We start from the raw sequence: 24278 nt of genomic DNA on the forward strand, positions 1-24278 counted from the left end.
AATATCTTTCAGGCAGAATTTGGAAACCTAGCAGGAATCTATGACCAGGCTCATTACCTCTCTTTATATCTTGGATTTCACATTCCTAACGGAATAGATGGGAGTCAAAAGATTAAATGTTTTCACCTGGCTTCTTTTAGTTTTCCAAAAGCAAGGTGGTAAAAATACTACTTTTATTCTATGTTTTATAATACCTTCCTTCTTAACACCCAGTTTCTTTTTTTCTTATTTGCATCAATAGGTTGAATTATCCCTTTTCACCAAAGGTGTTTTAGACACTATAGATTGCCTACAGCATCCATCTCTGCTGCCTCTTGCTAGTAGAAACCCAATGGGTGATGGTGTGCCAAGTAAAAATGACAATTTCCTGAGACTCCCTTATAGCTAAGAGTGGTGTTGTGGTTGCAGTGGTCGGTGAAATATATTTCACTATCTTTGGGAATTGTGGGAGAGCTTAGCTGAAATGGCATTCCCTGGAGCTGTAGCAAGACATGATAAAATTCGACATGCTGAGGAAGATACAGCAGAATGACAGAACTTTGCTCCTGGATGGCAACTGTTAGGGATTGAATTGAGTCTCCCCAAATGATATGTTCAAGTCCTAACATCTGATCTGGTGCATTTGACCTTATTTAGAAATAGGTTCTTTGAAGATGTTATTAGTTAAGATGAGGCCAAGTGGCATTAGGGTGGACCATATCCAATATGGCTGGTGTCCTTAGAAGGAGCAGACATTTGGACATAGAAGAGGAAGATAGCCATGTGTTCTAGTTTGCTGGCTGCCAGAATGCAATATACCAGAAACAGAATGGCTTTTTAAAAAGGAGAACTTAATGAGTTGCTAGTTTACAGTTCTAAGGCTGGAAAAATGTCCCAGTTAAAGCAAGTCTATAGAAATGTCCAATCTAAGGCATCCAGGTAAAGATACCTTGGTTCAAGAAGGCCGATGAAGTTCAGGGTCTCTCTCTCTCATCCAAGAAGGTACATGGTGAACACAGTCATGGTTTCTCTCTCAGCTGGAAGGGCACATGGCGAGCAAGGCATCATCCTCTAGCTTCTTCTCCTGGCTTCCTGTTTCATGAAGCTCCCCAGGAGACGTTTTCCTTCTTCATCCCCAAAGGTCTCTAGCTGGCGGACTCTCTGCTTCTTGTGGCTTCTCGTTCTGCTCTGCTCTCTCTGAATCCCTCATTCTCCAAAATATATCCTCTTTTATAGGACTCCAATAAACCAATCAAGACCCACCCAAATGGGTAGAGACATGTCGTCCCTTAATCCAGTTTAACAACCACTCTTGAGTAAATCACATCATCCAGGGAGATGATCTCATTACAGTTTCAAACATACAGTATTGAATAGAGATTATTCTACCTTAACGAAATGGGATTTATATTAAAACATGGCTTTTCTTAGGGGTCATACTTCCTTTCAAACCAGCACACCATGTGATTGAGTTTATGCTACAAGTCAAAGAACGTCATGGATTCCTGGCCATTGCCAGAACCCTGTGGACTTCAGAGAAAGCATGGCCCCGCTGACACCCTGACTTGGACTTTTAACCTCCTGAGCTATGAGACAATATATATCTTTTGTTTTAAACCATACCATTTGTCGTATTTTGTTATGACAGTCTTAGGAAACTAAGCCAGAAACCTGGAGTAGTTGAACTAATGCCAGAAATTCCTTACCTCCATATTTCATATTATATAAGAAAAAGAAACTCTTTGCTTAAGCCATTCTTGGTGAGAATTAGTTTGTATCCTAAGTGATACAGATGGTTTCCAAAGCCACCCACCATAGTCACCACCCTGTTCTGACAAACTTCACATGCTTATGTTCTTTGTAGAATATAGAGATAGGACAAGAGACCATTGTGGTGTCAGTGCCTCCAATTGCTTGCTCCATAATGGGACTTCATAAATATTGAACGAATTAATAAATAAATTTGTGTGTCCACAAATGGGCCCAAAGATTGAGTTCTTTACACATTTTTTTTTTTAAATTAGTTGCACACATGATTGATTATATTGGATTTTTGGTCAGTTGAAGTGCTTAGGTTTCTTATATAAACAGATGTTAAGCCAAGTTTGCTCCTTTTGTAATAAGAAAATGGACTTTCTAAACCTAAGGGGAAGGGCCTTATGATTATGCCTGTTATACCTTACTCTCTCTTTCTCCCTTCTTCTTTCCCTCTCTCCCCTTGCCTCTCTTTCTCTCCCTTCCTTAACCTTTTTTTAATTCATCTTACTCTTCCATCCTGCGAAAACTATTCTGAATTTTGATATTGTCATGTTTTTCTCCTGTTTCTCTCTCTACTTGCTACTAATAAACTTGGTAAATTGTCCCTTATTTTCTTAGTATTTGGAATAGACTTGGTAAATTATCCCTTTTTTTCTTAGTATTTGAAAATCATGTGTATTTTTCTGCTCTTCCAAGTTGCATTCCTATTTTCTCTTCCTTCTAAAATCCCTTTTTATCTTCTCCCACTGTCTTACCCTTAGCTAATGACATTGCCCCATTCCTTATTGGAAAGCTATATAGGACCCCCTTCCACTCCTTACCACAAGTTCTGTTGTATGCAGGCTCTCCAAAATATCTCATAAACACTGCTTTGACAAAGGTGATTTTATTGCTTCCTGCTGTGGGGAAGCACATTATCTCAGCATTCTTAGCTGTGTCCCAGAGGGTAAAGGTGCTGTGGCAACATTTATTGAGATTTTTGAAGTTTGGTTTATGGCTGGTCAGGGTTTGGTTAGGATTGTGTAAGGATTTTGATATAATAGTCTATATCAGAGTCCATGTGGACGTAGCATGAGGATTTTGAGATGTTGGGATGGAAGAGTCTTAGCATATAAAGTACTGTTTGGGGCTTTCTATCAAAAGACCCTGGATAAACAAGATGCTATTTGTAACTTTTATCTTTCTAGGTAAAGGATTCTTGGTATAATCAAGTTATGTTGTTACAGAGAGTGAAATAATAAAGTTATATTAATGCAGACAGTAGGCTGGTTGGTTTTGATTCTCAAGTCTGCACTCATGCTTTTGCCTTTCCTATTAAAATTGAATTGTCTTATAACAAATGTACTACATCAATACAAGGTGTTAATAGTAAGGTTGGTATATGGAAACCCTGTAGTGTTTCATGCATGGATTTTTCTGTAAACCTATTTCTTTAGTTTAAAAAAAAGTAGGCAAAGCACTTACTATTGAGAAAAGGAAAAAAATAGAGTTTTCTAATTTTTATTTAAACAGTGCTAGTAAAATTTTAGGCTTTGCAGATTATATGATTTGTGTTGCAATGACTCACTTCTGTTGTAATATGAACACAGTCATAGATAATATGTTAACAAGTGAACATGACTCTGTTCTAATAAAATTGTATTTAGGGATAAGAAATTTGAATTACATATAAGTTTCATGTGCCACAAAACATAATTCTTCTTTCGAATTTTTCAGTCGTTTAAAAATATAAAAACCATTCTTAGCTGCCGCGCTGCCCAAAAACAGGTGGTGGGCAGGATTTGGCCTGAGGGCCTATTCTGTTGACCTTTGATCTCCACTGTTGTCTGAGGCACATCCCTTTACTTGTGTTCTGGATCCTATCACCTCTTACCAGCTCCAGAGTGCCACTGCTTTCTTGTTTACTCTCGACTACTTTGCACCCCCCTCTCCCCCCGCCACTGGGTCATTTTAGGCATTATGCAAATATGGTGTAGTATATTACATGTTAAAAAACAAAACAACCCAACTGGCCCTTGAATTTGTGTTGCCCTCTTACCTCCTCATTTCTCTGCTCTTCACAGCACAATGTGTGGAAGAGCTGTCTGTGATTCACTGATCCTGCCCCTTTCAGTTCCCCTTTCTTTTTATCCCACTCCGCTCAGGCTTCCATACCCACCACTTCCTTGGAAATTGCCTTGTCACGGGCCTGAGTGGAGTCTTGGTTGCCAGATTCAATGCTTGTCGTTCAGACCTCACCTTTAATCAACATCTCAGCCGTCCTTCAGCATCACTGAAGGCTCCCTTGAGACCCTTTCTTCTCTTGACTTTCTTAATACCTTGCTTTGCTGGCCATTATCCCCCATTAGGACTGTAAATGCTGGTGTGCCCGTGGTGGCCATTCTGGAATCCCCCAGTCCTCTTATCTACACACTGTCACAGAGCTCCATGTGCCATCCTCATGGTGGTGTCTCCTGTATTAATATCTGGAATCCAAATCTTTCTCCTACGTCCCTGACTCCCATGTAAAACCCATCCAAGTCTTTCTCTTACATTCTTGACTCCCACATAAAATCAACTTGTTAACTCTGATGAGTCGATGCTAGAGATTGCTAGGTAAGCTGCTGTTTTCGTTACTAATATAAGCTGTTTCTCAGTTGTGGGTGCTCCTGCTTTAAAACATACTATAAGGTTAGTGGTTCTCAGCCACTTACTTTAACTTAGAATTAAATGGAGAGCTTTGAAAGATGCTTGAGTCTTATTCTTGGGAATCCTTATTTGGCAACCAGGCATTAGTATTTAAAAAAAAAAAAGAAGACGCGTTAATTCCTTAGGTGATTCTGATGTCAAAATTAAGACTCAAAGTGTTAAGCTCCATTCCACTCCTCCCTTAATGATTCTCAATCCTGGTTGCACATAGCCTTGGGGGTTTAAGGGGATCCATTGTAGTTTTCCAAATGTTTATCAGGTGACACTGAGACGCAGCCAAATTTGAGAACTATATACCTGTAACTTGAAATGCTATTCCTAATTGTTTACGATAACATTCTATTTAAATAGAATATTTTTTTTGCCCCTTCCTGTAGGGAATAACTTTCAGTGGTAAGACTGATAAACAGTTTCTCCATCATACTTTTATCATAGAATATTTTGAATCTTAAAGTCATAGATTTTAAGAGATACTGCTGAACAACATGAATGGGACAGTGATGGAATTGACTCTGGAAATGTGATTGTTGATAGATGTCTGTTGATATTTGTTTGCTGTTGATAGACAATTTTTTTTCTCTCTTTTTGCTATTGTAAATAAGGCTGCTATGCACTTTGGTGTACAAGTATCTGTTTGAGACCCTGCTGCCAGTTCTTTTGGGTGTATATCTAAGAGTGGAATTGCCTGGTCATATGGTAATTCCATTGACATACGAGTTCTTAAGAGAAGAATCATTCTTCTCAAAGTACAAGTGTAGTGGTTTCTCTGCAACTCGAACATTTTGAGAGACTACTGATGAAGAGTATATTTTCTCCTCTTTTATAAAATCATAGTCCATGGTTACTTCAGCGTTTACTTTAATCAGTTGTAACCAATGCATACTACCAACCCAAAATGTTAATAATTGGGTGGTATATGAGAACCCTGTATTTTATGCCTGATCATTCTGTAAATTCACAACTTCTCTAATAAAAATATTGTGCTAACAAAAGAAATTCAAATATAGTGCAGATTATAATGGTGAAAAAAAAATCAGTAAACTAAATATATTTAGGAAAAATTAAAAAAAACCCCACAGTATATTGTTTGAAGGAATTATATGAAGTCATTAAAATATTTCACAATAATTTAAATAATGCTGAAAAATGTCTGCAAAATAATAAATAAAAAAGGTTATGACAGCTATGTAGGAGATGTATAAAACATGTACATAGACAAGAACTGAAAGCAAGAACATGATAATATTATCAGGAACCATCCTCAGGTTGTGAGATATGTGATTTATATTAATCATACTTTTTACAATTTTCCAAAAATTTTGCTTAGAATAAATGACTTCTATAATAAAATAGATGATTAAATGTAATGTAGGATGATATGGAGACTTTATTGTGACATGAAATGCAACTGTACAAATGCAATTTCGATGTTTGCAAGTAGAACCCCTATGACACAATTCATTGAATATTTTCAGGTATGGACTGGTTATGTGAGTGTTTGTATGAAACTGGCTAACTTGGATGGGTGCAGGTTGACTGGGGTCAAAAAGGAGCTTGTGGGAGGCACAAGTGGTCACATATCAGCATATCATAATTACTTTCAAGACTATTATAATGTAATTTTTATTATCATTTTATAAAATGTAATGCTTAAGAGTTTACCTTTTACCCATTTTCTTTAAGTACTTACACATTCAATTTAGTCATTGCTTTTTGAAGCCTAATGTGTTCCCAGCACTAAATTACTCTTTGTGTATTGCTATTTTTCTGCTCCCATACTTTTCTAGGCTACGAAACATATCAAGTTTAATTTATGTACCTCCTCTTTTCCTGATTCCTCTGCAATATGGTATTATGTCAAAGAAACCCTTTGTCGATTTTGTTGGCTCAGGGGTTAAGAGTATGTGATTGATTGTCAATAAATAGCTAACCTTTCTAAGCCTCAGTGTTTTCAACTATACATGGAGGTTATTTTAGTAAGAGTAGTGTAGGCTTATGTGATGATGTCACAGGCTATGCATAAAGTGTTCACATAGTGCTTCATATATAGTGAGTGCTTCATAAAAGCTGTTCCTTGTTATTAAAGTTAAAGCATGTGTTCCTTGCAAACACTTTTGCAGAGTAATTCAATTCAGTGTTCGCTAGCCAAATATATGCTTTTGCAGTGTCTGTTTCTAATACATAAATGTAGAGACTTGGTGTCCTGAAAATTTCTAACATATTAATAGAGTTACCCATTTTAATACTAAATAATATTTCCATCTGACATTTAAAACTATTTTGAAGGGCAGGTTATTAATTCTTGAATGATCTGGCTCAGATATTAGTTTGGTCTTTTAAGGGGAAGATGCTGTAACTGCAAGCTTCTTCAACATATGCTATTTTTTCTAGCTCTAATTCTTGAATCAATACCAAATTTCTAAGATAATTCCAAGAGAATTACCCTGATGAACAAAATATTATGTGTCTCAATCAGACATTTCCTTGACCAAGGTGAAAGTTAAAGAACTTTATGGCCGAATGCAAACCAACCTTTTCAAAACTTTACTGACCAACTGGGGATGAAAACTGCCCTTTGGCTACACATAAAAATTCAGTAACCAATATCTTCTTTAAGAAGGGTCCATTTCCAGCATCATTCACCAGTATATGCTCTGAGGTTGAACCTTTGGCTATTCCTTGTAGTGCTCTACAAGGAATCAGAGAACAAAGAAGGTTGGCTTCCAATGCCTTTTGTGTGTGTGTATATGTGTGGGGATATCCCAAAGTAAAAGAAAAATGTCACATCAACGTTATGAATTAGATGCAGCCAGAGCGGTGATGGCAGTGGTGGGTGGATTAAAACAACCATATAGAATTTCACATTGGCATAACTTTGACAATTAATTTATCAGGTTAAAGAAGAGGAAGAGGAATAGGATATCTCCCACATTTTACATAAGAGAGTGCCACTCCTTGAGAGAGTAAACTCAGTAGAGAGGAGTAAGGCTTGCGGACAGGAAGACCTGTGCTGGACATGTTGAGTTGGGCTGACTATGGGTTATCCAAATGAGGAGGTCCAAAGCACATTCAAGACTGACGCTTGGGGAAACCTACATCAGAGAGATCTGGGAGTAGCATCTTGGGGTTGAAAGTCACCAGCATGTACAGTGTTGGCCAAGGAGAGCATTTCTTAGAGAATCTCGCTGTGTTTCCCTTACAACCCACACTCTTCTTCCTTAATGCTTTGCATACTGTGGCCGCTCCATAAACAGTTGGTGGGAATGATGAAAAGCTGACTGGCTCACAGGGATAAATTGTTTTCTCATTTTGGCTCCATAGAAATGACAACACATTTTTGTGGTAGTTTGAAGAGGTACTATGTGTGGTTATGAGGGATATTATCCATTGTTTACAAGTAGGGAGCCGAGGGGAGTTGTGAATGAGTTTCAGAGAACCCACAGAGACTTGAAATTATATACAGAAATTGAAATTATATACAGAAATGGGTAAAGGAGCCATACTTTTCATCAGATTTTCAAAGAGTTATGATTCTTAAAAAAAAAAAAAATTAAGAAACTTGTTGAGTTAATGACTGTTATCCTGAAGGAAAATCAAGGGAACAAGGAACATGTCAGAATAATTTAGAAATCCAGAAACATCTTCTAAAGACAGAGGGATCCCGTCCTTCCGGGCTCTGCCTTTCCTCCCTGTGCCAGTGATGTACAGTATTGGAGAATTTGGGGTCAGAAGTTTCATAGTGTGGCTTGGCAGAATGAAAGGCCAAAATATGATTAATTCTAGATGTGGATAATCTTGGTGGATAATCTCAGAAGGATAAGGAATGTAGGGAGGATTAGGGATTATTTCCAAAATCTGCTATTTCGTTAGCCTGAATATTCACTTATTTGCATACCACAGATAACAAGGCAAGGAAGGTACCTTTGAGAATATTCCAAACATTTCTAGTTACTTAATTGTAGAAGCAGCATTTCTAACAGGACATTAATTGCAAGTTTTCACTGATGTATGAATGCACAATTAGATAGGACACACCAAAGATCCCAGACTAAATATAAACTTTCAAATCAATTTTCCATAACCAGTTATATGTATGTATATTCCAAAACCATATATTTATATGCACAGATATGTATGTTACTAGAATAAAAATGAAAAATATCATAGAACTGTACAACACAAACAGTGAACCTTAATGTAAACTATAGATTATGATAGTACTATTATAATAATATCCCTCCATTTGTTGGGACATTAATAATGCAAGGTGTTAATAAGTCTTGGGGAGTGGAGGCATGGGAGTGCTGTATTTTCTGTATGAGTTTTTGTAAACCTTCAACTTATTGAAAAAACAAACAACAAACAGTTATAGAACCCTCAAACCACTCACTGCACTTAGGCCAAGAATGAGCTGGGCTGTTGGGATTGTAAGAGGAGAGAGGAAAGCAGGAGTCTTAAGAGTGACCTGCTGATATAGGGGGTCTCTTTCCCCAATCCAAAGGAGACTAGAGTGGTTTCTGTCCCTCCCCTCAAGGCTATTGAGGAGGCTTCCAGGGGATAATTTGTAGTCCTCCTTGAGGTTGAGGGTGGGTAGAAGTAGGGTCTTTCTTCTTCCTGGAAAAGTTTCCTTCCTGGGTTGTTTCTTTAGGGCAGAGCAAAAAGGAGAGAGTTTATGGGTAAAAGACACTTAAGTCTTTCCCAAGGACCTGATGCAGGTCTTAGATGAGCAAGACCCAGAGCCCAGAAGCTGTCAAATAGGGTTCCCTTATTTCTGCACAATGAAACATGAGTCAATATAAAAAGGAGTGAAGTGCTGGTGCATGCGACCACATGGGTGAACCTTGAAGACATTAGGCTGAGTGAAATAAGCCGGACACAAAAGGACAAACACTATCATCTCACTTATATGCAGGATCTAGAATAGGCAAATTCATGGAGTCGGAAAGCAGATTAGAAGTTAACAGAGGCTCAAGGGAGGGGAAAATGGGGAATTATTGCTTAATGGGTATGGAGCTTCTGTTTGGGGTTATGAAAAAAATTTGGGCGATAGAGATTGCATCAATGTGAACATATTAAATGAAACTGAACTGTACATTTAAAAATGGTTAGAGTGGTAGGTTTTAAATTATGTGTATTTTACCACAATGAAGAAAGAAAAGAAAAATATTATCCTGGGGTTTGCTTTCTCAGTTAAGGAAAGCTAGAGGTAATGTTGGATTCTTCAAGTTGAAGAAGAGGTAAGTGGCCAGCTAGAATAAAGGGCCTTCCCTGCAGCAAGGAAACTGCCCATGAGAGGTATGGTGAACAGGAGGATCCTGAAAGAATCCAGGAAAGTGCATTAAATATTAGGCACGTGCATTAAATATTAGGCAGACCCAGATACTGACAGTGCCAGTCAAGTGAGATCACTCCTGCGCATATGTTTTTCCCTCCTTGTAGGACTTGATTTTCTGAGTTTTCATCATGGGGCAGGGGATAATTTGTCTCCTGTTGAGTGCATTCTAAAGAGATAGCAAGGACCAGAATAATTTTACTTTTTAAGGTATGCTCTATGGGCTGTGTGTATTCAGTGTGCCAGATAAACATTGAAAGAGAGGCACAATGAGGAAAAAAAAGTTTGCAGGTTTTAACTATCTGTGGGAAATAATTTTGATCTCATTTGATTTTCTTTTAGGAACAAGTCACTCATATTCTACTATCCTTCGTCTATTAAGAGTTGGTAGAAATAGCCCAAATTGTGCTTTGCAGTGGGTTTGTTATTAGAAAACTCAAATGAAGATTACTGTCTTGGGCAGGTAAACAGAAGAGCCCAGCAAACCCAATATAACATAATTTTATTGGTAAGATTGGAGGAGGTAGAATAATTGGCTATTGCTAAATCGTAGGATGGAAATCAACAGATTCAAGTTGACATTGAAAGTCAAGTTTTCAAAAAATTACTGGTACTCAAGAGTTCATAATATTAATGACAAATGTTCTTGGGGAACCTGATACTCTTACATGCTTCCTGGCAGTGCCTTCTATTTAAATCTATTTAAATGCATCTACTCTGATGGTAAAAGGCCCCTCACTGGCCAGTGTGTAGTTTGTTGGTGGGGGTGAGGGGTCCTAGTGGGTCAGTGGGATTGTGTTGGTGCGAATCCAGCTAAAGCATGGGGGAAATGGACTTGTTCTTTTACTTTTGGTTTACAAAGTCTTGGAAATCAATCATCTTTGGCAGTTCTGTTGTTTAGCTTTAGAGATGGCATATTTTAGAGGAGCCTATGAAAAAATGTAGATTGAGGAGAAGATACAGATTTCTTTCTTTTGAGTGGTAGACATAAGAAAAAAATTCTAGAGAATCAATAAGAGGAAAAAGCACATGCACTTTTTATTAGCTTACAGAAGTAAAGAGGTTTGCAGATGGTCGACTGAGTGTTTCACATAAAATGTGCTTATATACCTGCTCTTTCTTCCCTTCACTTATTTTGATAGCTGAGGCATCCTTCTCTTGTGAACCATATTCTAATGGTAGTAAAAATGCAATAGCAGCATCTCATTATGTGGCCTCTTACCTTGGTTTGTGGGGACTGATCTGTAACATTTGATTGACAACAGCCCCTGTCTGAAAGGGCGTCAGATGAGTGACAGTGCAAACAGGGATCCAAAGGAAGGTTGCACAGCTTTTAAAATGGTACTTGGCTTTCAAGTTTTTTCTCACCTACTCACAAAACTAAAATCATGAGACAGGGATGTCAGGAAATCTCCTTGGATTTCACTTGTAGACCCACCTAAACTGGAAAATCCTTGCTAGACCACACATTACTTGGTTTATTTTCTACTTGTTTGTAATTTGACTGAGTCATTGGGAGAGTTTCTTACTTGGTTGTGACTCTTCTTAGCTTGTGCCATCTTCAGTAGAAGCTTCTCTTGATGTAGGAGACAGACTGAGGGCTCTGGTCTCCCAGAAGGTTTTACTGGATTCTCTGTAAAATTGTTTTAGGGGTTTCTCAGCAGATGTTCCTTGTATAGTGAACACTCTCAAAGGTTCCCAGGCTTCTCAGTGGCAACCGTGCCATGGTACATCCATAAAAGGAGGCCACTTTTCTGACTTACATTACCTAGGCTTTCAATAGAAATTAGCACAAGCTAATTGAAGAATATTATTTGTAAGTAATATCCTGATTATTCTATGAAATGGTTTTGTTTTGGATATAACTCAAATTTATTTTGTAATAGTTAATGCAATTCCTTATAAAGATGCTGCATTTTACTATTTCTGGATTTGGGGGAAATGTGAAGTTGGGTGAAAATCTGAGTTCCTATTTGTATTTACCATCGTTTTCATTATAATAGCTTTTACAAAACTAAGCCGATTATCTTTTTTTTCGGAGATGAAGGTGCAGATAGTAATTCTGCTGCTTTTACAGGGGTCTTTGGATTGGGCCATGTTATGTACAGAAATGATTTTGGAGAGATAAGAAAACACGTCTTGATTGACAAGGGCAATATTATTAACAAACTCATGAATTCAGGTCAACCGTAATCTTCTATTCTCATGCCTCTAAGGAAATATTTGGTTAAATGAAGGCTCCTCATCCCCTTTAAAAATTATTGTGGTAATGCAACACACAGTTTCCCATTTTAACTGCATATATGTGTGCAATTTTGTGGTCTCTATTATTTCATTCACTACATTTGTCACCATTACCTCCATCCATGCCAAAACTTTTCCATCACCACAGACAGAAACTCTTAAGCCTTTAAGCAATAACTCCTCAGCCCTCTCCTTCCCCCAGCCCCAGTCACCTGTCATCTACTTCCTATCTTTATGAACTTGCTAATTCTAGATATTTCATATAAGTGAAATTTTACGGTGTTTGTCCATTTGTGTTTGCATATTTCATTTAACATGATTGTCTTCATGGTTCATCCATGTTGCAGTATGTATCAGCACTTCACTCCTTTTTATGGCTGAATATTATGAAGGGACCCTTGTAAAAATAAATTTTCCTGAGTGCATTTCACTGATTGATTATGCAGTCCTTTTGTAGGGCAATTTGGTGTTGTCAATCAAAAATTTAAATTTGCATTTCATGTACTGAGCAATTTTGTTCCTAGGGATCTGAGCTGCAGGGAGATTTGTTCCAATTTTTTTTTCCCCTGCAATTTATAGGATTTAGATTTAAAGTCTCCACAACTCAATCTCTACTCCCCAGGTGCATTCTCCTGCCTACTTCTTTAATCCCCTGTTCTACAAATGAGGCCAGCTAGCCTCTAGCAGCCATCCCCTAGGCTCTGAGTAAACTTTTCTTCAGTGGCAGGAGAAGAAGGAAGGTAAAATGTTTTTCGTTAACCTTCACCTAGTTTCATCAAGCCTACATTTTGCCTCATGTACTTCATTTCTCTCTTCCTATCTATCTCTATATGTGTGTGCCTTGGAATGTGTGTACATTCATATGCGTTTTCTTTTGGCTGACGTATTTGCAAATAAATTGTAGAGATAAAGATGCCTTACTCTTAAATACTCCAACATGAATTTCTTAAGAATAAGCACGTTCTGCTATATAATCACAATACCAGTATCCCACCCAAGAAAATTAGCATTCATTCAATAATAACTAAAATATGATTTATATTAAAATTTTTCCAGCATATTAAAAATTTTGCAATGTATTAAAATTTTCCCCTTAAAATGTCAACTATGGATTTATTTTTGTTGATTCAGGATCCAATGATTTGTGCATTGCATTTGCTATAATGTTTCTTTTGTTGTTGTTTGTTTTGTTTTCCATGACACTGGCTTTTTGGAAAAATTGGGACCAATTATCTTTTAGTCTGTCCCAAATTGTGGATTTGTCTCATTATTTCTTCATGATTATTCAGGCTTCTCATGATTATGTTCAGACTTCAGGTTTCAAATTTTTTGGCAAAAATACCCTAGAGGTGATGTTGTTGACTTTTCCTTGTGTCACTTCAGGAGGCACAGAAGGTCAAGGTGTTCCACTACTGGCAATGTTAATTTTGGTTAAAGTGTCAATAGTCAGATGGTCCCATTGGAAGGAAACTTCCCTCTCTGTAATCTATGGAGAGGATACTTTGAGATTCTACAAATAGTCTTGTTTTCCCTAGTCTTTTTTTCCCAATGTATTAACATCTGTTGGCGATTTTTGCCTAAATCAATTGGCAAGTGCATAATGGTTACTATTGTCAAACGCTGTTGTTCATTCTGCATATATTAGCTGGCGTTTCTTCTTCCACCCACCCACTTTGTTTTGGTGATCACAATAGACTCTCATGGGTTTTATTAAAATTAATGGTATGACTAAATAATTTATCTTCCCAAACAGGGCATTTTTGAGGGTGAAACAGAGCTCCGTTAATAATTACTCTAAGGAAAAAGCCATAAACCCATTCTGTCCCAGGCGAATGTGGACTTGTCATCACCCTAGTTTTAAGCCTCTAAAATTAATGTTCTTTTGATGCTCAAATCACCGGCCAGTGGGAGCCTTCTCAAGCTAGTGTCCTGTTGATAAGACCCCATTAAATCTTTGAGCATTTTCTTCTTTTCTTACTCTAAAAGATTTTCTAGGCAAACTTTGTTCTTTCACTGCCCTAGACCTGGAATCAGCCATTTCTCCAAGCAGTACTGGTTCCTTTTAGTGAACTCTGATATTTTCCAGTATCTAGGTGTTAGTTATGTTCATTGTGATTGGGGCGCCCTTGCTTCTATACTCTTTCAAAGGACCCAACTAGGATATAAGTATATGTATTTAAATCATGAGTTCTTACTGATATCTTCAGTTCAAATCCAACACTAAAAGGTTTTTGTCACCCCCATTCCCTAATAGTATCTTCCTTCTTCCATGGTGTAAACCCCAGCTTGCCTCAATCCTAAAATTTACTCATTTGCCCTGTCTGGTACTATGCAGTAAATCGTTTCAAAATTCACCAATACACTTGCCAATAGCAAACCTACAAAATAAAGGTCAAAATTTCTTTGTAGTTCTTTTTGTCCTTAGTATATATTCTACTAGAGTGTATAGTTGGATTAATGCATTCACGAGTTATTTGATTTAAAATTTTCTCAGGGTGTTTAACTTATGAATTTGATATACAGTTAACATTGCATTTGTTTGTATTCAAATATAAGGTTCATTTTTCTATTCATTGCCTTATACTGTTTCTTCATGCAAAATAAGTGTGTGAGTATATTTTTTCTTTTTACTTACATTAAAGCCAACCTCATATGAGCACTCTTTAGGTGGTGCTTTTGTTTTCTTAGTAATATGCCCTGGAAATAATTTCCTATCAATTACTAGAGATTGTTCTCTAAATGAAGAACTCATTGGTTGACAAATAATATTCTTCAAGAACAAATGCATTTGCATTATATATTGGAATAGAAGTATTATTATATTTTATACATATATTATTATATGTATGACCTTGCTTCACTTAAATTTTTTAGAAAAATAGCAATCCTCTAAAAAATTAATCTTCAGTAACTGCATGGCCCTGTATACATTTCCAAGTAATTTTTATGCATGTTTTTTATTTGCTTTTCGTGCAACTTTTTATGTATGACATGTAAGTGCTGAGTATCCTATTTTAAATGATGAATGAATGGAGATTTAGAAAGTATAGGAGACTTTTCTATTGGCACCCATCAGGCTTAGGTGAAAGCATTCTTCTACCACCCTACACTGACAAATTATTTTATTCCCAAATGATGGTACATTCCGTATTTATGGTTTTTACAATATGATTTCTTTAACTACCTGCTATGGGGCATAGGATCATATAGTCCATAAATCTAGAGTAATTATTATTATTCTCTGGCACATATTCAACATTTATGAACAGGCTGGAATTTCAACCCCCTAACTTTTATTCCCTATATCATAAATGATCCTTTGTGAAGTTTGTGAGAATGGAACAGAAATAAACCTTAGATTTAATAAGACATTTTGCATGTTTTGATTAAGACAAATTCCCAACTGCAATTCCTTTTCTGCTTCTTAAATCCTAAGGTTCACTAAAACACAAACAAGGTTACTCTGTTTTGTGTTAGTGCTCCTGTGATTTTTTTTTCAAACAGGATCCGATGGTCTTTTGCTTTCAGAATATGGAAAGGCTGGTTTCCTGAGATAGAAACATGGTGGAGGGATCAGGGCAGGGAAAGGGGGGAAACTACTCGATCCTCTCTCAGTGCTGAAAGGAAATTTTAGGTTCCTGAGGAGTGAAATTCTAAATATAGGTGTAATAGGTGTCCATTTGTGAGTCCTTCAGGGAACTGTTGGCCTTGGAAGAGAGTTGTAGTCCTCCAGAGTTTCCAAAACAAAATCAGCGACCTCAACGTGCCTCAACAACCTTTCATACTTTTTTATTATATAACACACTTTGCACTAGACACTAGGGATATAGTCTTAAAGAAAGCACATTCCCTGCTCCTACAAATTAGTTCAGCAAAGATTAAATCATTCCCTCAAATTTGTGTCTTCATGAAACTAGAAAAATTCAGGGAGCAACTTCTGGTGGGTCCATGGGAATTTGGGGATCTTGTTTGTACTCACATGCCCAGTAAAAAGTGAAGAATCAAGCAGACCTCAGTGGGAAAGCCATTGGGTAATGATGATTATTGGGCGATTGAGTGGTAGAAGTGATGCATTTTTCTTTTAAAGTCTTCTAGTAGCTTTGAAATGGTCCTCAAAACTAATGAGGCCCAGGAAATGAATATACTGGGTATGCCAAATCTGCAATTGCTCTGTCCTCTTTTTTAGCAATTAGATCTCCCTTGCCTATTCATTCATGCTTCTTGCCCATTTCAGTGGGCAATTAAGTTGTTGTATGTGACAATGAAAATCATCCTTTTAAGAAGGAACTATTCTATAACACTACATGACAATGATTGTTTATCATGGACTGATTTGATTTTACAGGTCATTAAGATAGGTCATTATGCCAACTCAATTTTTGGTGTGACCTTTCTATGTTGCATGTACACGTGCACACAGACATGTGTGCATATTCCATCTCTCCACACATAACTTAAATGCCACTAAAAATAGAGAGCAAAGAAGAAAAAATAACCTTATATTTATTTTAAGTTTTGGGCCTATGCTTATGTTCACATTTAAGTAATATGTGAATATACAGTTTGTGAGTAGGGAAATGGAACAGCCCACTGGAGGTTACATCCAATCTTGAAACATTCATGTTTCCCCTTTATTGCTTAAGAGCACAGCACGGTGTCCTGAAACTACTCAGTGAAGACTGGCTTCCTCCATATGTCATGTGAACTTTGCCTTCATCTGACCACATTCTTATTTGTTGAGTTTTGGGTTCAGAAGGTCATCCTATATTTCCTTGCATGCACCAAGCTAAGATCTCTCCCAACATTTTACTCTAAAGAGTTATTGGAATTCTCTACAGCCAGAAGACGAAAGGAAAGGCTTTTTCTAGAGATCCAGACCCCCCCGACTCTGCAGGCCCTTGCTATTTCTTATCCTAGGGAGTATTGTTAGAACAGTTAGGAAGGCCTAAGTCTTTTTCTCCTCACACAATCCTCTCTGGCCCTGCTGGTTCCAGATATCTCATTACACAGGCTGTATTTGTACTCACCATTCTAGGCTCAATTACCAGTATAATCTGGTAAATGCAGTCAGCAAACCAAGAGTATCAGGTCTGTGCCAAGCGCCTGGACTCAACATGAAACAAGATGATGGATGGTTTTACCAAGCAGTCACCAACCAGCAAAATGCTGTGATGAAGAGCTTTGGCCAAATGTGTTTTGTTATCATCTCTAGTTTCTCTTTAAAATCATTTCCTCATATTTGGTGAGGACTGCAGTTAGTCTTACTTTGCCAACATTTGAAACTTAGCAGTGTATTTTCATATGGATTATCACTTTTTTCAATTGATTGTCACTGTATTTTGCTTCTTTCCATTATTAATGATTTCATCCTTGATTTGCTCCTTTCTTTACTGCTGACGTATAATTTAATCATTTGCTGATTTGTCATCAACAAGTCATTTTTTTTTTTTTTTGAATAAGTATGGCTGGCATGATGATGGATATTCTAGGAATAAAATAGACCTTTCCCTTAATCTGCTGGGAGCCTGCTTGTGAACAAAACTTACAGTCATGACATACCTGGACATTGGCTAGTGCCCAACAAGTGTATATTGGTTATCAGTGTGATGGTGATTCAGAGAAGGAAAGACACGTGAAGGCTGTAGAAACTAGAGGACTCCTTGTGCAGAGTGGAGGAAATTGAGCAGTTCCTCAGCACTGGGTAGAATTTAGATCTGTACCCTTCTTTACAGTAGTCGCATGTGGCTATAGAGGGCTTGAAATATGGCTGTTTTAAATCAAGATATATTGTAAGTGTAAAGCACACACTGTATTATGACGACTTAGTATGAAAAAGACCATGTACAGCAACGTCTCCTTGATACTTTTATATTGATTACATGTTGAAGTGATAATATTTTGGATGTATTGCATAAAAAATATCTTAAAAGTAATTTGACTTATTTTTAGTAGGCCTTCTAGAAAATTTGAACTTATATGTGAGGCTTGCATTTATGGTTCACATCATATTTCTGTTGGAAAATTCTGACTTTAATAGATCTCTAAGTCTCTATAGAGAAACATCTCTCTGTAGATGTACAGATAGGAGGGATTTCAGTTGGATGGAATGTAGGGGTAGGGGAAGTGGACAGAGATGGACAGAGCCCTGGAGTGTGGTGATGAGGTCAGCAGGAGGACACTTTTTGGGCACCTGTATTGGACACACTGAGCTTGTGAGGACTGTGGGGATGCCCAGTGGATATTTTCAATGGCTCATAGTCTAGCAGAATAGACATGTCCCAGACTCAGAGAGCTCGGGGTCAGATATGTGGACTTGGAAGACATAGTGAACATCCCAAGAGGTTGCTGGAGGAGAGACTTTGGAGTGACCCTCCCCTGTGGGGCCACCTCCTTCCCAGCACCTGTGCACCCTGTGCTTCCTGTCCTGTGTATGATGCTTGCACTCTGGGGATACTCTGTGAACATTTAAGGAAAATGATGAAAATTCATTGCCTCTTGGGAAAGTTTCCCCTTCAATTTTGCTCTTAGGGACCAGCTTGGGAATAAACTGGTGCTGGAGAGAAAAGCCTAGCAGCCACCTGGGACGTGTGTGAAGAACAGACAGTCATGACTGACAGTGAAGATAATGATGTGCAAGAGCAAGTCTCGGGCAAAGTGAGGCATTGTGGGTCAGTCCTGCCCGTAGGCGCAGCTGGTCCCTGACCCTGGGTGCCTAAGGCTGCCTGGGAAAGAGTGAGGGGGAGATGTTGGGGGAGGAACAGGGTGGCAGACGTAGACCAATCAGGAGATATCCTTGATGGCATTTTGGTTCCCAGTTTAACCATGAAAGAGTGTTAGCAGCTCTTTTCCTATGTTAACAGTGGGCTACCTTGGATGGCGGTCTAATATTTTGTGAACTGATTTATTAGATTAAGGTTAGAAAGAGAAATTAGGAGTTACGGCATATTTTCCCATTGACTTAATAAACTCTGCTAGAAAGGGAAAACTCGTAATATTTTGAACAGTGATGCTTTTATTGGGATGTGTGAAGCCTTGAAAAGTGAACTCCTTCAAAGGACAAAACACAGTTTGATATCTGTGTTCTGGAATGCACGTTAGAAATGTATCCTGATTACTTCTTCAACATATCTCATTAGTTAGATTAAAAATGATAATTGCTGACATTTATCAAGTTCTGTGCACAGGTACTGGGTAGTAAAGAAGTGCATGCCAGCTGCATTTTTACCTGGGTAACTGGATACTTTCTTTAACCTCTTTTGTCCTCAGCCTTCTCATCTATAAAATGGGGATAAAAATGGTACCAGCTTTGTAGGGATGTTTTGATGACTGAATGAGTTAATACATAAGGAGCACAGAGCACATGGAACCACTCCCCTCACAGGTTGGAGTTTAAAAAATGTTAGTTACTTGTTTATGCAACCCTTACTGTCATCTTCTTGGCCTCTTTGTAAAGAAAAAAAATAACATTTTGGAGACGTGAAGTCAGAATATGGCAAATAGAACCAGTACTGAACCAAGCTAAGTTGAAATCTCAAGTTTGTACCCTAATCAACAGGTTGCTAAGCTATGACCTGTGGGCTGTATCTGGCCCTCTGCCTGCCTTTGTAGGACCCATGGGCTAACAATAGTTTTCCCCAGGTGAACATTGTAATCAGTTTGGTGATCGGGAACACCAACTTTGAACCCCCATGAAAAATTGGGAGTATTCACCTTCCAAATAATTCCATTCTTCCAATTAGTAGACCTGTGTTCCTAACGATAGTATTTTTATTATTTTCAGAATTTCCTCGATAGAAATATGGAAACTCAGTTTCTTTCTTGCTGTATAAGTATCTTCATGATATCCTTGAGTTTTCTGCTTGGCCCATAAACCTAAAATACCATCTGGCCCTGTGCAGGACAAATCTGCCGGTCTCTGCCTCAGCGCTCTATGAATTACCTCCATTTCTGATAGATACTAGAGTGGCCCCCGAGGGAGACAGTTTTGAGAACTGGAGAGCTGGTCATTCTAAATTGGGTGCAGGAGATAGAAACATGGTTGTCCAGGGGGATTGAGAAGGACACCTACAAAGGAAGGCTGTGAACAATCCAAGTGCTGGTTCCTGTGACATATCTGTAGAGATTTCAGAAAAATATTGGCACCCAGAAGGAGTTTTCTGCACAGAAAGGCTGAGGAGGATATGTGTGTGAACATCTCTTCTGCTGATGGATATCATGGGCTAAATTTGTCAGAACTGAAACATTCTTTTCCCAGATTACGTTTTTCTTTCCACCTCTCAGGGGTGCTCTAAATTAAAATCCCCTCAACAGAAGTAAGCCTAGAAGCTTGGCAGGATTTTGTAAGCACAGCTTTAAGTATTTTTATTTTCTCTTGAAGAAGACTTGGGAAGTTCGTTTGCATCCCTAAGCTGTTGGGAGATAACTGGAACCTGGAGTGAGGCTCATTTCACAAATGGCTTCTGGGACGTGTTTAATGGGCTTTGGTAGCTGAGGTGGTGTGACTAGTGACAAGGAGCCCATGGTGCCTTTCATTTTGCCAAATAAAAATAGACCCAGGGCAGGTTGATGGTGGCTCAGTGGCAGAATTCTTGCCTGCCATACCAGAGACCCGGGTTCGATTCCTGGTGCCTGCCCATGAAAAAAAAAAAAAAGACCCAAAGGCTGGAATTTGGGGGTGGCAGTCAGGCACATCTAAGATACCCATTGTTTAGGTCTGGCAGGAACCATAGAGAACTTCAGGCTGTCCCAGCTCCTTTCATGGCACAGGTGCAAAGATGAGGACTTAAAGAACTGGAATAAATTCTTACTGGTGAGTGGCCAGAGGTGGACCCAGAATTCTTTCCATGCTTTCTTATATACTTGGCCGTCTGATTGCTTTAAACCAATTTTTTCTCCCTTCCCAAAAGTTGTTTAAACATTTAAAATGAGTTCAGATCTCTTTGTGGTGACCCACATTCTCCTGGGTCCTTTGCCGAAAATGCCTAGCCCTCCGTTCCAGGAACTGCCCAGAATTAATTGGACTGCCATCACCTGACACCTTCCTTTGTCCTGTCTCCAGCAGTGCCCCCCAGGCCACCAGCTTGCCCATCCACCAGCCCTGACCTCCCCTTCCCAGCAGCTGAAAGAGTTCAAGATTGACTTCAACGGTAGCATATGAGTAAATGTTAAAATTTAAATCTGGGCTTTTGGCCATGCAAAACAGGGTGGGAGTTCCTCTCTTTTTGCCAACATTAAGGAAAATGAATGTCTACTTTTTTTTTTTACAGTGTGAGAATGAGGCAAAAAACCTCTGGCCGGAAAGACCCTCGCTTTCCTCCCTTGATGTTTACGTTGTCCTCAGCACCACCACAGAATTGTCACTTTGTGGTGTGACATGGGCTTGATTAGAATAAACACCAGCATAGGCTTTGGTCCATGCCTTGTGCTCATTTGCATGCCCCTTGCTTTCTATGAACATGCACTTGATCTGAAAGCATTGATGTTGCCAGGGGACCCCTTTGCTTTAGCTGTTAGGCACTAGTTCTTGAGTAGTTTTCCTTTCAAGGCAGAAAGCCCCCGTGTTCTGTGAACTTCTCTCTAGAAAGGATGGGACCAGTGTACTAGTTCAGCATAGTTATCCAACTGGGAGTCACATGAGGAGTCTGTCCTGTATATGTTATATGGGAAATTATCAAGAACAAGAATTTTACTCTTTCAAAATTGGAAAGGATCTTGGTGAGCATGAGAGTAGACTCATGTCTGAAGAGGTAAATTGTTGCCCACTTTAACGCTGCATGTTCGCAGTAGAATGGAAATGGATGCTTGTGTCTGTGCCTTCTACTGATCTTTATCTATTTCTTTGCATAATTTTTTTTTTGCATGGGCTGGCACTAGGAATCGAATCCGGTCTCCGACATGGCAGGTGAGAATTCTGCCTGCTGAGCCACCATGGCCCGCCCTTCTTTACATAATTTTAAAATTTATTTTTCATATGGGATAAGTCTTTTGCAATATGAACACAAGCAATATGAAGGATATTTCTAGAGGAATTTACCTTATGCCTATTCGTTGATTTACCATGTAAGAAGGTGGTGATCTGTCTTTGGGTGTGTATGATCATGTATATATTGTGCTTTGACTTCAACTCTTGTAATGGGCTGACACTGGGGAAGGCAAGAAAGTCCACTTCATCCTTGCCTTACATCTCCAGCATAGATCTCTCATTTCTTTTAGTCTGAAGACTCTATCCCTGCTTGTCTCTTCAGGTTTCTTCTCATTCTCACATTCTTTTGCCTATTTCATGCTATCCCTCAGGCTTGGTGGAACGTGTGGATGTACAATAACTCGTCCATTTTGCTCCTTCCATTTGTTGAAAGCCTTCTGTTTGTCAGGTCTCTGCCAGTGAGTTGTCTGATTTAACGTTCAGAAAAACTTAATATGATATAATAATAATGGCAATAACCAATTTTTCAAAGTATGCAGTATATCCTGAATTTTCCTGTTTTAAATTTTTATCTGTTATTTAATTCCATTAATGTTCATCTCGTTTGACTGCTTCCGCCTAGTAGGAACTCTTTCACTCTCTGACCCCATGACATAGGAGGTCCCGGGTCTTTCCCTTGCCTCCTCTGTGGACAGTCTCCTCTGGGCATTTGCTAACCAGTGGAGGCCCTCCTGCATCTCTCCTCTTCAAATTTAATGGTCTTTCTCTTGGTGAACTCAGCTGTGCTCATGTCTTCCATTATGAGTATAAGATTGGTCTTGTTGACTCACGAATTTATGTCTCTGGTCTAGACCCTCCCTCCCCTTCATAGTCTACTGGCATGTCCTCAGTAGCTTACTGCACACCTCCTTTTGGATGTTTCAAAGATGCCTTCACTCAAGACATCCTAAATCAAGGTCATGATTTTTGTCCCAGTTTCTGGGCCCCTTCTCTGGACCTTTGTTGTGGCCTCCAACCCTGTGTATCCACATCCACTCCTGCCTCCCCCAGTCCATCCTCCTCACTGCGGCTGGCAGCACATTTTCAAAGGCAGATCAGCCATGGCTATCTCCTCATTCAAAACTAGTCATTGATCTTGCCTTAAGTCTTTTTTGAAAGGAGGTGAAAATAGATATCATGGCCCAAACAACCCTAAACTGATGGAAGAAGTTTGAGCTAGCCCTCTTGCCTAGCTTTGTCATATCCTGGTTTCTCCTGTTCTCTCTGCAGGTTCCCTGCCCACTGGTGTTCTGTCAGTTCCTGATATTTGCTATGTTCCTTCTATCCAGAAAGTTCTCAGCTGATGCGCTCTTTGCCTAGAATGATTTTTTCTTCCCTCTTTACCCTATTAACATTGAGTTAGATTCCCTTTTAAGGTGAATGCAAGCCAACAGTGTCTGCTTTACCTGGGAGCTTGTTAGAAATGAAGAATCCCAGGTTCCACCCCAGATCTACTGGATCAAAATAGATCCCTAGGTGATCTGTATACATATTCAGGGTGGAAGAATCTTGGTTTGGAATTCCTAGGATCAAGTTCTAACTTTGCCCTTTGTAGGACTCTGGCTATGGAAGGCATTTGCCATCACTGACTGCCCTTTGCTTATCTGTAGAATGTTGATTATGAGGGTATATGAACAAATGCACATGAACATGCCTGGAGCCTGGTAGAAGGGAAGTTGAATCAGTAAAGTACTTCCAAAGAAACAAGAAACAAAGTCATACTAAAATAAGTAGTCCTCTGTGAAAACAAGTATCATTTATATTCCTTTTCCCTGGATAAAGTAGGCCTCAAAATGATTGGGCAGTGTAGGCATTTCCAAATATATTCTCCCCATATTCTTGCTTTCGAGGCACCACTAAGTGACAAGGAAAAATTTTCCATTCATCTGGAGTTAATTTATACCAACCAACTTTGCCACTAATTCTTCTTAAAATTAAGCACACAAACACACCTATATGTTCACTCTCATACACACACATATACCACAAAACACCCTGTTAAAGCAGAAAACCAGAATTACCTTCTGCTACTGAGGCCTCCTGGGTGCCTTGGAAATTGAAGAGCTGTGTTGAAGGCCTGGTCATATTATAAAAGGTATATTCTCTAGGTTTGGGAGGAATTGAAAGTGGTAGAAAAGAAATAATAAAGCTATGTTTTTTGGGGTGGTGGTGGTGGTGGTGTGGGTTAACATACGTATATCTGAATACTCAGAACAAAATTATTGTGTTTTTAACTCAATCAAATGTTTATACTCCTCTCTGCTTTCTGTATTCAAGACTGCCTGGTTTGAGAAAAATCTGTAATAATTTCTCAGC

The 24278-nt window shown here is 38.7% G+C and overlaps 1 protein-coding gene across 1 annotated transcript in view; it reads left to right on the forward strand.

Moving 5' to 3' along the window:
* The window catches only part of FBXL7 (F-box and leucine rich repeat protein 7), a 449123-nt gene that overhangs the window by 28838 nt on the left and 396007 nt on the right, over positions 1-24278 (forward strand). The window lies entirely within an intron of this gene.

Source organism: Tamandua tetradactyla, chromosome 9 (genome assembly GCF_023851605.1).
Source record: "Tamandua tetradactyla isolate mTamTet1 chromosome 9, mTamTet1.pri, whole genome shotgun sequence".
Taxonomy (NCBI): domain Eukaryota; kingdom Metazoa; phylum Chordata; class Mammalia; order Pilosa; family Myrmecophagidae; genus Tamandua; species Tamandua tetradactyla.